At 45.1% G+C, this 17,500-nt stretch overlaps 2 pseudogenes; both read right to left on the bottom strand.

The window, feature by feature from the left end:
* The window catches only part of LOC112077965 (protein FAM83F-like), a 7,847-nt pseudogene extending 2,995 nt beyond the window's left edge, over positions 1 to 4,852 (bottom strand).
* An 815-nt stretch (positions 4,853 to 5,667) lies between these two features.
* On the bottom strand, positions 5,668 to 7,896 carry LOC112077964 (GRB2-related adaptor protein 2-like; annotated as a pseudogene).
* Between the last annotated feature and the right edge of the window lie 9,604 nt (positions 7,897 to 17,500).

Below are 17,500 nucleotides of genomic sequence, written 5' to 3'. Positions count from 1 at the left end.
AGTTGGAATTTCCATGGACCTAGAACTCTCTGGAGTAGGATGAGACCGATACATTGACTTGAATGTGTCCACAACATAACACTGTCTTTTCAGTCAAAGGGGAAAAAAATAGGATTTGAGTCACTTCAAAATGCCAATGTGAACAAGGCTTAACTAGCAGCCCTACAAAAGCTTTATTCTTGKGATGACCTCCGTAATGGGAAAGGGTGGAGGAGGAAAAGGTTTCTTCATTCACATGAATGTTCTCATTGAGACAAGGAAAAGGCTGTATGCTGACACAACATTCTCCAGAGGAAACATGCTGAGTGAAGGGTTCTCTGTTGTAACAACAGGGCCTGTGTTGTGTTCACAAAGCCTCGTACAGTAGGAGTGCTGATCAGCTTGGCCTTTTAGATCATAATGGACCGGGGAGACCTGATCCTAGATCAGCACTCCTACTCTAACCCATACACTTTATGAGTACGGGCAAAGAGAAACAACAAGTTACAGTATGAAATAATTCAAGTTAAAAACCTACAACACCACAATGTCTTCCATCTAACAAAATCCACTCATTGTTAATGCCATCCATGTCAATGTTGTGATGTAGATTACACAGTAATCTATTCTACTGTATGTAGATGAAGACAACCACAGTCTGCTAAGCTAAACACACCACACCTGATTATGCAGGTCCCTGTATCACTACTGAGTGTGTGTGTGTGTGTGTGGACATGTTTAACTATACATGTGGGGACCAGAAGTCCACACAAGAATAGTAAACAAACAAAYATTTGACCAACTGGGGACATTTTGTTAGTCCCCATGAGGTCAAATGCTATTTCTAGGGGGTTTAGGGTTAAGGTTTGAATTAGTGTTAGGGTTAGAATTACGTTAAGGGTTYAYGTTAGGAGCTATGGTTAGGTTAAGGTCAGGTTTTCGGGTTAGGGTAAGAGTATGGGTTAGGGTAAGAGTACGGGTTAGGGYAAATATGATTTTGAATGGGACTGAATTGTGTGTCCCCACAAGGTTAGCTGTACAAGACTGTGTGTGTTTGTGGAAAAGGAGGGCTGAACAGGCCCCCATTAACATTGAAGGGGCTGTAGTGGAGCGGGTCGAGAGTTTCAAGTTCCTTGGTGTCCACATCACCAACGAACGATCATGGTCCAAACATACCAAGACAGTCGTGAAGAGGGCACGACAAAACCTTTTCCCCCTCAGGAGACTGAAAAGATTTGGCATGGGTCCCCAGAATCCTCAAAAGGTTCTACAGCTGCACCACCGAGAGCATCCTGGCCGGTTGCATCACCGCCTGGTATGGCAACTGCTCGGCATCTGACCGTAAGGCACTACAGATGGTAGTGAGTACAGCCAAGTACATCACTGGGGCCAAGCTTCCTGCCATCCAGTACCTCTATACCAGACGGTGTCAGAGGAAAGCCCCAAAAATTTGCAAAGGCTCCAATCACCCAAGTCATAGACTGATCTCTCTGCTACCGCACGGCAAGCGGTAGCGGAGCGCCAAGTCTAGGACCAAAAGGCTCCTTAACAGCTTCTACCCTCAACATTTACATTTACATTTAAGTCATTTAGCAGACGCTCTTATCCAGAGCGACTTACAAATTGGTGCATTCACCTTATGACATCCAGTGGAACAACCACTTCAAGCCATAAGAGTGCTGAACAATGAATCAAATGGTCACCCAAACTATTTATATTGACCACTCGTTATTGTTATGTAATTTTCTTGTGTTCTTTATTTAATTAATTTTTAAACTTTTTAATTTTCTTAACTCRTTCTCTAACTGCATTGTTGGTTAAGGGCTTGTKAYTCAGCATTCCACGGTAAGGTCTACACCTGCTGTATTCGGCGCATGTGACACAAACTATTTGATTTGATGTGTGGGTGGTGTGTACTTGACACCACATTCTCTCCATTTCTCATAACATTAAACACACTGGTTCAAAGCAGCAGGCTGCGGTGTTCCATGAAATCCTGTTTTGGCATACACACACACACACACACACACAAAACACAACACACACACACCGGACCTGGTCGTGTTCTGGCCAGGCGCCATCTCTGGTGTAGGTCCTCAGCCTCTGTGGTAATGCGGCAACCTTCTCTTTGCCACACACACACACACACACACACACAACAACACACACACACACACACACACACACAACACACACACACCACACCTGAGAAATGACTTTTCATATTTTCTCATTCACTCACTTGACAGGTAGGTGAACTAGAAGTAGGGTGAAGTTGCCCCTAGGTGCTGATCTTGGGTCAGTTTTACATTTCTCCCACTAATGGTTAAGGTTAGGATCGGGGGAGGGGAAGCTGATCCTAGATCTGTACCTAGGGGAAACTTCAGCCCAGAGTTGTGGGGGAATCGCCTGTAGGTATAGATAGACAGTGAACATTGTAGGCTACCTGCGCCTCTGACCTCATCATTACACACAGTCATATATGTAAAGGCCCAGGTTTAACATATCCTCAACTATCAACATACTCCTGTAACAATATACTGTATTGACACAATCATTTTTAACATGTTTTATTMAACCTTTAWTTAACTAGGCAAGTCAGTTAAGAACAAATTCTTATTTAGAATGACGGCCTAYACCAAACCGGAACAAGGCATCAATGTGATTGTGTGTTCTTCTAAGACCTAGTTGTACAAAGGGAGGAAATGTGTCATGGACTGACTGCCTGACTAACTGACTGACTGACTTGCTGATGGGGTGGCTCTGACTGGATGACTCACTGGCTGACTGGTTGACTGACTGSGTCAAGATGGGTGGGTCCAAAATGACTCAGTCTCTAGTGACACTATAAAACAAACGTGGCTAAAGGCAACTCAAATAAGCAGCTCTGACTCCAGTTCGCCCTGTTATGTGCTGCCAACATGCTGAGTGATTTGTTCATTCATCACAATGGAAAAGAACCCCATGTATCTCTCCTGTGTTGTTTTAATGTGAGGTTGTACGCATCCAAAAAAGGTAGAAAGTACAGACAATGTGTGTGTGTGTCTTTGTATATGTGTTCTCTGAATAGCCTAATCATGAAAGCAAGCCTAACTTTAATTGACATGACAGAATGTTTCCTGTGTAATAGGGAAATCAGCTGTTCATTCAATGAGGGCATTCAACAATGATATATGTCATCAGACAGGAATCATGGCCCGTGGATGACCCCCCAAGTCTACTGGAAATAATAATAATAACAAAAAAAAAGACGAAAAAAGTTAATTGTTGGACGTAAAAGACTGTAGAAGCACCAGGAAATCAGCTCCAAGTGATTTTCATTTAAGAAATATGTTCACAAGAATTCCCAGGCATAACAGAGAGACACGTGATCGTATATAAACGTAAGCAAGGTTTGAAATTATTGTTTTAGTCCAAAATTATATCTGTCTGGGCTTCTTGCGGTCAATTTGTAGTCTACAAATGACTTGTAATTATGTTCAGGCCTCTGGACAATTTTACATTTAGTCATTTAGCAGACACTCTTATCCAGAGCGACTTACAAATTGGAAAGTTCATACATATTCATCCTGGTCCCCCTGTGGGGAATGAACCCACAACCCTGGCGTTGCAAGCGCCATGCTCCACCAACTGAGCCACACGGGACCACGACAATCCACTGTTCAGAAAATATCTTCCTGCTGTTGAGTTGATGATCACTGCTCTACGAGTTTAAACACTCACTTCCATAGGCCCCTGCTGACGCACACACACACGCACACACACACGCACGCACGCACGCACGCCGCTTCACTCCGCTGAGACACGCCTCTAACAATCAGTCCTTTATTCGGGCAATGCATCCAGTCTCTCTATTCAATCACCGCCTCTCCCCTAACCCCCCCAGCCGTATTTTAAGTTCTCTGATAAATTACTATATAGATTACTTTCCCATGAAAAAAATGGCTTCATGAGTTAGATTKCTACCTCACATTTGAGATACATAGGCCAGGGCTATCACTATCCCAATAATAAACCAATACAACACAGTCATWAGTCCTGCATTAWTCASTTCATCATTATGTTATTACATCATTATTGAACAGTATATACCCACAGTTCACCTTGGTAGCTTCTTGGATCAGCCTACGAATGACCTCCTTGATGTGCGGTCCGTTCTCTTTTGGCGGGTGCGTGTGAACCGCCACGCGTGTGACCCCCTTGAACAAACCCCCGTTGGGCCAACCGAGATCCAACGGCGGCACCTCTGTATCCGACATCTGCGGCCAGTACGTCGAATGGTGCCCCGAGTTCGCTTTGGAATCGTCGGGTTTCGCTTTTAATTCTCCGCTCGTCTCTTCATCTTCAGTGTCATATTCTTTGAAAGTGTTCCTTATCGTTTTAATATCACGGGCCGAGAGAAAGTCTTTCACTTTGTCCTCTTTCAGTCGCATTTTGAACGCGCCGTCACCGTTTTTGAGCAGTTGTTCAACCGCCGCGCGTTGTTCTTCGCTGTAGTAAAACTCCGGTTTGGACTCCGGGACGTTCTCTTTGATGTGGCCGTCCTCCATGCATGTTAGCTGGGACTCGGCCATGGCTGGACACCGCTGTGTCACCGCTGGACTGAAGCCTATGGGTTAAGTCGCACAACCGCTACCGTGTGATTTGAAAAGGATCCGGAAGATACACCGTCACCTACCTACCTAGGCTACCTGTGTGACGTTTGACTTTGACAGCAAACCTCAAATGCCGCGTTCAGAAAACTGGGAACTTGGAACTCGGAAATCTCCGACTTCAGTGCGTTCAATACAACTGGGAACTCGGGAAAAAAAGCGAGTTCCGTCTGTGAAAAATCGTTTTGAATGGTCATCCAASTCGGAATTCCAAGTCGGAAACTCGGGCATCCTAGAGTTACTTGYATTCCGAGTTGGATGACCATTCAAAAGCGCGTTATTTTCTGAGTTCCCAGTTGTCTTGAACGCGGCATTACCTGCCTTAGGGGCGGAACGATAAATACCTTATTATATGACGGAAATCACCCTATYGAAGCACCCAACGCTTATGTGGCTATCATGCACGTGACTGTCAGACTGTGATTATTGTTGGACTTCAAACAACCCAGATATTTGTGGCTCTTCCTGGAATTGGTTTTATTCCACAGTTAGTTGATCCAAGGCTATTGCTCTCACAAAAGTCAAWCTCAAAATTAATGGTAGTTATGTTGCAACATTGATTAACATAAGGCTTTATACAGGGGCTTACAGAAAATGCATTTATTTGATAATCATACAGTAATAATTGTGTTCTGAAGTTTTAAATAGTTGAGTTATCCTGACATAAGCCTGGTTGGTAAAGTACATTCATAATAAACCAGAAAGAAAGCTACAATATGTATAATTAATGCTAAAGCTAATTGTTATGTCCTCTCTCTCTCTCTCTCTCTCTCTCTCTCTCTCTCTCTCTCTCTCTCTCTCTCTCTCTCTCTCTCTCTCTCTCTCTCTCTCTCTCTCTCTCTCTCTCTCTCTCTCTCTCTCTCTCTCTCTCTCCTCTCTCTCTCTCTCTCTCTCTCTCAGAAATATAATTGTTATTGTTAGGGAGCAGGTAGCCTAGCGGTTGAGGCTGTTGGATCAGTAACCCGAAAGGTCACTGATTCGAATCCCTGAGTGAAAAATCTGTCAATATGCCCTTGAGCAAGGCACTTCACCTAATTGCTCCTTTAAGTTGCTCTGGATAAGAACGTCTGCTATAATGAATTCAGATAATTATTTAGCTCTAAATGCTAACCATTTCCTTCTCTCTCATACAGGGTTGGTGTAGTTGGAAGGGAACACTCCCGTTTGTCCCTCAGTCTTCCTTTCCCACATGACATGTCGGAACACTCTAGCACCTCGATGACGTCACCAGCCTTGAAGCTCAGCTCGTCCTTCTCCTCGGCGTTGAAGTCATACTGAGCTCTCACCTGCATCAGACCACTGCCCCCGTGGTCACAGCCGCACGCGGAACACAGGTACACACAGGGGTTATTAGCACAGTAGTTCTATACCACACACACCACACACACACACACCCACACACACACACCACACACACACACACACACACACACACCACACACACACACACAACATACACTCACACTCACACTCACACTCACACTCACACACACACACAGGAGGGAGGGATTTGGTTGTAGAGTGTATACTACCTGTGGTGGGGTATGGGGTCTGGTATGCGGGGCAGCGGTTGGTGAGGCTGGGGTGCGCGGGGCTGGTGAGGCTGGGGTATGCTGGGCAGGGGCAGGTGAGGCTGGGGTATGCTGGGCAGGGGCAGGTGAGGCTGGGGTGCGCGGGGCTGGTGAGGCTGGGGCTGAGAGGATGGGGCTGATGTCCTGGTCTGGCCGAATCCCCTCTCCTAGGAAGAAAAGTGAAATTAGAGAGAGAGAAAGCACTGTTATAACTTTTCTTTCAGATTCAATAAACCGATAATGAACAGTTTTAGCTATTTATCCTGATCAAGCTTGAAGTACCCGACACCATCATTTAGTGAATAGGGATCCTCCATAGTTCTACTCCTGCCTGTGTTTCTGTGTCCAGCAGATAGATGCTGTTTAGAGACAGAGTTGTTCAGGGATCCTCCATAGTTCTACTCCTGCCTGTGTTTCTGTGTCCAGCAGATAGATGCTGTTTAGAGACAGAGTTGTTGKTGTAGTACTCCACCAGCTCCTTTATTAACTATGTATAAGCCCTTCATAAACCCCTTGTAACTACTTATAACTACTTATAACCAGTACCTGTGTATCTGTGTCCAGCAGATAGATGCGGCTGTGTTTAGAGACAGAGTTGTTCATGTAATAGTTCACCAGCTCGTTGAAGGAGCTGAACTTCTCAGACCAGAGGTAATACTGCCCTCTGGTGTCTGCCATCACCTTGAAGTGCTGCACGTCTGCCTCGTGTCTGGGGGAGGAGAAGTAGGTAGGTAGGTAGGTAGGTAGGTAGGTAGGTAGGTAGGTAGGTAGGTAGGTATAGTGATATGATGCAAATATGAGGCAAATATGTGGTCAATGATGTTGTCGTGTACATGAATCTAGCTTTTTAATGTAAAGACACACACACACACTGACCTAACGGATATGGAGAAGTCTCCTGGGGCGCTCTGGCTGCCCCTGATCAGAAAGGATCCTATAGGCTGGGCCATGAGAGACTCCTGGGCCTCACCTCGACTAGCACTCTCCTGGTACCAACTAGAGATGGAGGGAGAGGGGGAAGGAAGGAGGAGAGAGGGGGAGAAGAGAGAGGTGGGTGAGAGGGGTGGTGGCGAGGATGGAGAGCAGTAAAACAAAATTGCTATTTAGTATACGTTGTTACAATGTATTGTAATGAGTATGACCTGGGTAGGTGATTGTCTTGGGTAATAATATGACCTGGGTAGGTGATTGTCTTGGGTAATAAAATATGACTGGGTAGGTGGTTGTCTTGGGTAATAAGTATGACCTGGGTAGGTGATTGTCTTGGGTAATAGAATATGACTGGTAGGTGAATTGTCTTGGGTAATAAGTATGAACCTGGGTAGGATTGATGTCTTGGGTAATAAATATGACCTGGGTAGGTGATTGTCTTGGGTAATAAAGTTTATGACCTGGTAGTGATTGTCTGGGTAATAAATATGACCTGGGTAGGTGATTGTCTTGGGTAATAAGTATGACCTGGGAGGTATTGTCCCCCTTGGGTAATAAATATGAACCTGGGTAGGTGGTTGTCCTTGGGTTAATAAAATGACCTGGGTAGGTGATTGTCTTGGTAATAGGTAAATGAACCTGGGTAGGTGATTGTCCTTGGGTATAAATATGGACCTGGGTAGGTGATTGTCTTGGGTAAATTAAGTATGACGCTAAGGTAAGGTGATTGTCTTGGGTAATATAGTAGACCTGGGTAGGTTTAATGTCGATGTATTTTTTTTTGGTTACGTGGTATGATCCCTTCTTTCATGTCGCTCAGCCATCAACCAGTCATCAATTGGTGCCCAAAGATCTACAAGAGAACAGAGGAGTGGGACACGCACAAACACACACGCACACACACACACACAACACACATGCACAACACACACACACACACACACACACACACACCACACACACACACACACAGCACACACATGCACACACACCCAACACACACACACACACACACACACACACACACCACACTCACACTCACACACACACACAACACAACACACACACACACACACACACACACAAACACACACACACACACACACACACACATAAGGTGGGTTAGAATGGGAGAAGTATTGACATAAGTCAAGAGTGCAAACAGGAAATGCCTGTGGATTAACCGTATGACTTATATCATGTTTGCCATTTTGACGTCTCAACAACATACTTACTCGTATGCTATAAACAAAGGCCTGTGACCAAACATGTCAGCACCTATCAACTAACATGGGTTTGCAAGATCAGTGTTGGCATGGAGTTATTCCCGACATAAGGGTTGTCTTACTTATGTTAACTATGTGTGCCCTTGCTAGGGTACAACTAGTCGTGTGCAAGGGGATTGCTGTCCATCCTTTACCTTCATGTTGTCCTCCCCTTCCTGAGCTCAGCTCATCCTCAGCAGTGGCTGTAAAGTCATACTTACGTACTGCCTCCCATAGCAGGAAAGTCTGGGGGGGAGTTCAGGGGGAAGAGAGAGAGAGGGAGGTGAACACAAGAAGAAGGGAGAGAGAGAAGAAGAGGGAGGTGGGAAGGGACCGGAAAAGAAGAGAGAGAGAGAAGAGGGAGGGACGGAGAGAAGAGAGAGAGAGAGAGAGAGAAGGGAGGGAGAAGAGAGAGAGAGAAGAGGGAGGTAGGTAAGGGACCAGGAAAAGAGAGAGAGAGACAGAAGAGGGAGGGACAGGGAGAGAGAGGGAGAGAGAGGAAAGAGAGAAGAGGGACGGTAGGGAGGGAACCGGAAGAGAGAGAGAGAGAGAAGAGGGATGAACAGGAGAGGAGAGGGAGAGAGAGAGACAGAAGAAGGGAGGGACAGGGAGAGAGAGAGGGGGGGATAGGTAAGAGAGGCCAGAGAGAGAGGACAGAAGAGGAGGGAACAGGGAGAGAGAGAGAGGGGGATAGGATAAAGAGAGGGAGAGAGATAAAGGAAGGAAGGAGGAAGGGGGGAGAGGACAGGATAGAGAGGTTAAACAAGGCATAGTTCTCTAAACAGAAACCCAAAAACACATCAACCGTTGACACACAATTATGAATATACGATCCTATAGACAACAAACAACCCAACTACAACAAACAACAAGAAAATGCTGTAAAGGAAACTGCTACATACCTCGATCCCAGACAGCACGGTTAGTAGAGATGGTAGTTCCAAACTTTAACTGGTCCCTTGTCACGTTTGACAGACAGGTATGATGGCAGTCCTGCAGTTGCGCAAACAGAAAACCTTGTTCTCAAGCTTTTAGAAATGTCTCACCGTAATACAACACACACACACACACACACACACAGACAGACACACACAGACACCCACACACACACACCACACACACACACACACACACAAACACGCACGCCGCACGCACGCACGCACCAACGCAACGCACGCACCACGCACGCACGGCACGCACCACGCACGCACGCACGCACACACACCACACACACACACACACCACCCACACACACACACACACACACATACACCACACATTACACACACACCAACACACACACACACACACATCACACATCACACACACACACACACACACACACACACACACACACACACCACACACAACACACAGAAAAAAAACCCGCACGCCACACACACACAACACACACAAACACACACACACAAAACAAAAGAACATGAACATACGGAGAGAGAAGGGGTGAAACCACAATGCAGTCTCAAGTGTGGCCATAATGCTTAATAAAGTCTGTTTCAGAAGAGAACATCATCTTCGACAAACTTCCTCCTTTGGAAGCCCTGCTTGTAGCTGCTGGTTTCTGGAAAACACCCCAAATAACCTTTTACATTTCACTTGCCAGCGTTATGATCCTATGTGCTGAGAAATACACACTTTTATGTTGCATGCAAGCAAAACACTATATTCTCTCTTGCATCCAACTCACAAGTTCCCTTTCTCATATGTTTTTAGGGTCTGTGTTTCCCTAACAGGATGCAGAAAGCTGTAGCAAAGGCTGAAAGTCTACGGTACAACCACACACAACAACGTTCCCTTTCTTCATATGTTTTAGGTCTGTGTTTTCCAGACAGGATAAAGAAGCTGTAGCAGAGGCTGAGTCTAACGTACACACCACACACAACACGTTCCCTTTCTCATATGTTTTTAGGTCTGTGTTTTCCTACAGGATCAGAAGCTGTAGGCAGAGGCTGAGTCTAGGTACAACACAACACACAGAACACCCGCTCAGTCCAAAGCTATACAGACACTGGGTTTGGGGTTCTTACGAAGGTATGAGCACGTCCAAACACGGCCACTATTGCCTGAGACATGGCTAGTGTTTCTTAAAAGGAGTAGTTCACTGTTTTAGGCAACTTGTGTTAGCTGGTTCCTCACCCTGAGTGGTCCTTTGGGCCCAGGAGAAACTGTCATCTGTGGTTTCAGGTTTTTTTATACAGCCATTACAAACTTAGCTATCTTTAGCACCTTTGTGGTCTTTGGGCCAGGAGAAACTGTTTTCATCTGTGGTTCAGGTTTATTTAATACAGCCATTAACAAACTTCGCTAACTTTTAAGCCACCAGTTTGTTGGTCTTTGGGCCAAGGAGAAACTGTCATCTGTTGGTTAGGTTATTTATACAGCCAATTAACAAACTTCAGCTTAATTTTAGCCACCGTTTGTGGTCTTTGGGGCCAGGAGAAACTGTCAATCTGTGGTTCAGGTTATTTATACAGCCAATCACAACTTCAAGCTAACTTTAAGCCACCGTTTGCTAAACATCTATTTGAAAGTGATGGAGGCATGTGAGGCAGGTGGTTGTTTTTTATTGGCCAAATACGTTTAAGTAACATGTGTGGGACATTATTGTTCTAAAACATGCTCACTTTCCCATCAATTCCATTTGAATCTAGGCGGTGGATGAAGTTAGCTCTGGTTGTAATGGGATGATTAAAGAAATTGAACCCACGGAATGACAGTTTCTCATGGGCCCATAGACCACTTTCAGGGGAAAAATCTAGTAAAATAGTGAACTAGTCTTTAATGGCTGGTCCCAGGGACCAAATGGGGGTGTGCATTTTAGTTTTATGCCCTAGGCATTACCACCTTGCATTAAAAAAATCAAGGGCTTGAATGATGAGTTGAATTTAGTTGAATCAAGCGTGTTAGTGCCAGGGCAAAACAAGACATATGGACTCTTTGGGCCCCAGGACTATCTTAAGAACCCTGGGAAGAATGCTCAATTGCATTGCGGCCTTGAATTCCTCACGTCCTCTCTCAGTTGCTGCCTTCTCAAGGACCTCTGACCTTATCATCCAAATCGGTTTTGAAAGGAGGAGGTGATGAGAGAGGCGTGAAGGAATCAAGGAATGCAATTGAGATTCTGTCCTTAGGCCAACAGAGTCCCAAAAACTCCACAGGGTTTTTATAACTGTTAACTTGGACGGAGTCCCAACCCACGGGTTTAATACTGTTTACTGGAGGAGTCGCCAACGCCACAGGGTTTATACTGTTATAGGAGGAGTCCCAACCACAGGGGTTTTATAACTGTTACTGGAGGAGTACCAAACCCACAGGGTTTATTAATTTGTTACTGGAAGGAGCCCCAACACACAGGGTTTATACGTTACTGGAGGAGGTCCCAACCCACAGGGTTTATACTGTTACTGGAGGAGTCCCAACCCACAGGGTTTATAAATGTTACTGTGAGGAGTCCCAAACCCACAGGGGTTTATACTGTTACTGAGGAGTCCCAACCCACAGGGTTTATACTGTTATGGAGGAGTCCCACCACAGGGTTTATATCTGTTACTGGAGTCCATAGAATCTGAAGAAATAACACATACTGTAGAAGGGGAGGAAGGGAAGCGCTACTAAGGTACACAATAAGTAATTTTGGTAGATAGAAGGTGCTCTTTGGGTAAAAGGGGTGAATTAAAAGAAAGAAGGACCAAGGCACTCTTCATATAATTAATTGAAAATGCCTTTATTAGTATGGCATGTTTCAATAGAAACAAAGTTTTAAAAATCCGAACGTGTTAAAAAGTGAAAAAACTGTCTGCTATGTTATCTAAAAATAACACTCCAAGCTATGTTCAGAACTGTTGTTGTTCAAATGTTTTTGCCTGTGTTCTAGTGGACTATGGAAATTTGCTTTCTTATTCTCAAACAACTTCTCCCAGTCATAATTTAAGGTTAGAACTACCCCTTCTAAAGTGTCACCTGATACTTCTAAGCTTGGGTTGTATTTGTATGAATAACATAAAAGCTACAGTTTTTCCACTTTTTAATGTGTATAGTATTGCTTACTAAGGTTGTGTCAATCAATTTTGTAACCAACTCCTCTTCTAATTAGGGGCTAATGTGGAACTCTTTCAAAAAGAGGAATTGTATTCCTGTTTTTGGTACTCCCTGACGAAGGACATGCAGCCCGAAACGTCGTCGGATTTAAAAAAAAAACTATTTTCTATTGAACTTGCCATAACTATAAAAGCATTTAAATGATTATACGAAAGAGTGGCTTGGTCCCTGAACTAAGGCAAGTCATTTTATGACGGCCTAAGGAACAGTGGGTTAACTTGCCTTGTTCAGGGGCAGAACGAACAAGATTTTTACCCTTGTCAGCTCAGGGATTCAATCTACCAACGCTTTCGGTTTACTGGCCAAAATGCTCTAACCACTAGGTTACTTGCTAGCTTTTGGCTCTGAAAGGCTGTGCCGTGTTGTGAGTGCGTGCGTGCGTGTGTGTGAATGTTCCCTCTCTTCTTTCCCTCCTTTCTTCCCTCTTTCTCCGTCGTCACTATTTATTATGGCCACGTAGGGGCCCAGCAGAGTCTGTAGCAAATGATAAACCATCTGGTACTGAAACAGGGCCATTATTCACAAAGGCGTCTCAGGAGTACAACAGCTGATCTATGGATTTCAAATGTTGCCTTTTCAGTCACAATGAATACGATTTATATAGGCAGGGGGACCTGAATCATAGATCAAGCAACTCATACTTTTACTAAAATAAATATCCCCAGTAAATGAACTGGGCCGTATTCATAAAGCATCTCAAGGTACAACAGCTGATCTAGGATCAGTTTTTGCATTTTGTTAGATATAATGAGTGAAACTACATGGCCAGAGGGGGCTACTTTATCCTACATCTGTACTAACATATATCCTTGGTAAATGAAAAAGAGTTTCCTCTCAGTGGGGTCTGATCATGTAATTGAGACATTGGTTCCGTCCAAATGGCACCCTATTCCCTATAATGTGCTTGACATTTCCCAGGACCATAGCGCTCTGGCCAATGAGGTGGGGTTTATGGTAACCGTTTGGAAAGGAAACCGTTGGAGCAGGAAATTATGGTCCCCTGGTTTGCCAAGGATTGTTTTTGGGGGGGTCAGCACAACTTGTACAGGAGGGATTGATGGAGTTACATTGACCTCATCTAGCAGAGCTCTTATCCAGAGCCACTTACAGGCCGGCAATTAGAGGTTAACCTGTCTTGCTCAAAAGACACCATCAAAAGATTATTTTGACCTAGTTGGCTCGGGGAACCTCAGAAAGCGACCCTTTCAGTACTCCACCAACACTCTTATCCAATTGGCTAGCGCTGCTGCCCGGATGGAGGGAGGGAGGGGAGAGAGAGATGAATAAAGCAAATTAAGTTGTGTGGGAAGGACAAGGAGTTGTCAACCTAGTCTCTCTCTCCCTGTCCAGACAACACATGATTCTCTCCCTCTGTCTGACTGTCAAATGCATCAAATTGCACTGTCAACCTGATGGTGTTCACCTGATGTGCCAACCTGAATGTGTCAACCTGAAATGTGGTCAACCTGATGTGGTCAACCCTGATGTGTCAACCTGATGTGGTCAACCTGTGTCAACCTGATGTGGCCAACCTGATGTGTCAATCCTGAATGTGTCAACCTGTATGTGTCCAACCTGATGTGTCAACCTGATGTGTTCAACCTGATGTGCCAACCTGATGTGTCAACCTGATGTGTCAACCTGATGTGTCAACCTGAAATGTGTCAACCTGATGTGTCAACCTGTGTCAACCTGATGTGTCCACCCTGGATGTGTCAACCTGATGTGTCAATCGTATGTGTCCAACCTGATGTGTCCCAACCTGTGTCAACCTGATGTCCAACCTGATGTGTCACCTGATGTGTCAACCTGATGTGTCAATCTTATGTGTCAACCTGATGTGTCAACCTGAATGTGTCAACCTGATGTGTCAACCTGATGTGTCAACTGATGTTGTCCAACCGATGTGTCAACCTGATGTGGCCAACCTGATGTGTCAACCTTGAGTCCAACCTGATGTGTCAACCTGATTGTGTCAACCTGAGGGTCAAACCTGATGTGTCAACATGATGTGTCAACCTGATGTGTCAACCTGATGTGGGTTTCAGTTGAGATGTTAGAAACGAACCTGCAAAATGCACCGAGATTGTCTTTCTGTTGAAACATTGTTAATCCTTCTCAAGCAGCCAGTGAAAGTGTCTTTCTCAGTCAGTCACAAACAGGCCCCTCATCCATTAACTGTCTGTGTTCCACATGTCCCAACCTCTTCTCCTTTATAGTGCACTACTACCATCCGTTAGCGTTAAGTGTACAAGTAGCAGCAACCCAAGTACCAACTAGGGCTGGAGAAAAGTTCCTCTGTTTAGCCAATCCCAGTCGGCGTCTGTTCAGTTTGCTCTCTTGATTGGGGCAAAATTGGACGACATAATCTTGCTGGATTATTGGCCACTTGAATGAGCAGTTGCCAAGGCGACGCAGTTTCTGAACGCGGTAACTTGATCGTTAGAATGTTGCTTCGTTCAGGAAAGCAGTCAGTCTCATCTGAACAGAGAAAGAGAGAGGAGAGTCACAAGTGTGTTCAGTCTCATCTAGAACAGAGAAAGAGAGAGGAGAGTCCACAGTGTGGTCAAGTCTCATCTAGGAAACAGAGAAAGAGAGAGGAGAGTCCACCGGTGTGTCAGTCTCATCTAGAACAGAGAGGAGAGAGGAGAGTCCACAGTGTGTCAGATCTCATCTAAGAACAGAGAAGGAGAGAGGAGAGAGTCACAGTGTGTCAGTCTCATCTAGAACAGAGGAAGAAGAGAGGAGAGTCACAGTGGTGTCAAGTCTCATCTAGAAAGAGAGAGAGAGGAAGGAAGTCACAGTGTGGTTCAGTCTCAATCTAGAAGCAGAAGAAGAGAGAGGAGAGTCCCCACAGTGTGTCAGTCTCATCTAGAAACAGAGAAAAGAGAGAGGAGAGTCACATGTGTCAGTCTCAATCTAGAAGAGAAGAGAGAGGAGAGTCCCAGTGTGTCCCAGTCTCATCTAGAACAGAGAAGAGAGAGGAGAGTCAGCAGTGTGTCAAGTCCTCATCCTAGAGAAAGAAGTAGAGACGGAGAGTCACAGTGTGTCAGTCCTCATCTAGAAGCAGAGAAGAGGAGTGGAGAGTCACAGTGTGTCAAGTCTCATCTTAGAAACAGAGAAGAGAGAGGAGAGTCACAGTGTGTCAGTCTCATCTAGAACAGAGAAGAGAGAAGGAGAGTCAAACAGTGGTGGCTCAGTCTCAATCTAAGACAGAGAAGAGAGAGGAAGAGTCACAGTGTGTCAGTCTCATCTAAGAACAGAGAAGAGAGAGGAAGTCACCGTGTGTTAGTCTCATCTAGAAACAGAGAGAGATAAAGGGAGAAGTCACAAGTGTGTCAGTCTCAATCTGAGAGAAAGAGAGAGGAGAGTCACAGTGTGTCAGTCTCATCTAAGAACAGAGAAGAGGAGAGGAGAGTCACAGTGTTGTCAGTCTCAATCTAGAACAGAGAAAGAGAGAGGAAGTCCCACAGTGTGTCAGTCTTCCAATCTAGAACAGAGTTAAGAGAGAGGAGAGTCACAGGTGTGTCAGTCTCATCTAGAACAGAGAAGAGAGGGAGAGTCACAGTGTGTTCAGTCTCATCTAGAACAGGAGAAGAGAGAGGAAGTCACAGGTGTGGTCAGCTATCTAGAACAGAGAAGAAGAGGGGAGAGTCACAGTGTGTCAGTCTCATCTAGAAGAAAGAAGAAGAGAGGAGAGTCACAGTGTTGTCAGTCCTCATCTAGAACAGAGAAGAGAGAGGGAGAGTCCACAGGTGTGTCAGTCTTCATCTAGAACAGAGAAGAGAGAGGAGAGTCACAGGTGTGTCAGTCATCATCTAAACAGAGAAGAGAGAGGAGAGGTCACAGTGTGTTCAGTCTCATCTAGAACAGAGAAGAGAGGAGGAGAGTCACAGTGGTGTCAGTCCTCATCTAGGAAACAGAGAAGAGAGAGGAGAAGTCACAGTGTGTCATCTCATCTAGAACAGAGAAGAGAAGAGGAGAGTCACAGTGTGTCAGTCTCATCAGAAACAGAGAAGAGAGAGGAAGAGTCACAGTGTGTCAAGTCTCATCTAGACAGAGAAGAGAGAGGAAGAGTCACAGTGTGTCAGTCTCAATTCTAGAAACAGAAGAAGAGAGAGGAGAAGTCCAACAGTGTGTCAGTCTCATCTAGAACAGAGAAGAGAAGAGGAGAGTCACAGTGTGTCAGTCTCATCTAGAACAGAGAGAGAAGAGGAGAGTCACAGTGTGTCAAGTCCTCATCTAGAAACAGAGGAAGAGATAGGGAGTCACAGTGTGTCAGTCCTCATCTAGAACAGAGAAGAGAGGAGGAGAGTCACAGGTGTCAGTCTCAATCTAGAACAGAGAAAGAGAGGGGGAGAGTCAAACAGTGTTGTCAGTCTCATCTAGAACAGAGAAGACAGAGGAGAGTCACAGTGTTGTCAGTCTCATCTAGAACTGAGAGAGAGAAGGAGAGTCCACAGTGTGTCAGTCTCAAACTGAACAGAGAAGAGAGAGGAGAGTACAGTGTTGTCATCTCATCTAGAACAGAGAAGAGAGAGGAGAGTCACAAGTGTGTCAGTCTCATCTAAGAACAGAGAAGAAGAGAGGAGAGTCCTGTGTCAGTCTCATCTAAACAGAGAAGAGAGAAGAGAGTCACAGTGTGTCAGTTCTCATCTAGAACCAGAGAAGAGAGAGAGCAGTCACAGTGTGTCAGTCACATCTAGAACAGAGAAGGAAGAGGAGAGTCACAGGTGTGTCAGTCTCATCTAGAACAAGAGAAGAGAGAAGGAGAGTTCCAGTGTGTCAGTCTCAACTAGAACAGAGAAGAGAGGAGAAGTCACAGGTGTGTCAGTCTCTCTAGAAACAGAGAAGAGAGAGAGAGAGGTCACAGTGTTGTCAGTCTCATCTAGAACAGAAGAAGAGAGAGGAGAGTCACAGTGTGTCCGTCTCATCTAGAACAGAGAAGGAGGGAGAGTCACAAGTGTGTCAGTCTCATCTAGAA

This window comes from Salvelinus sp. IW2-2015, unplaced genomic scaffold, assembly GCF_002910315.2.
Source record: "Salvelinus sp. IW2-2015 unplaced genomic scaffold, ASM291031v2 Un_scaffold5100, whole genome shotgun sequence".
Classification (NCBI taxonomy): Eukaryota; Metazoa; Chordata; class Actinopteri; order Salmoniformes; family Salmonidae; genus Salvelinus; species Salvelinus sp. IW2-2015.
Note: the sequence above shows the minus strand (reverse complement) of the source record. Positions and strands in the feature narration are given on the sequence as shown.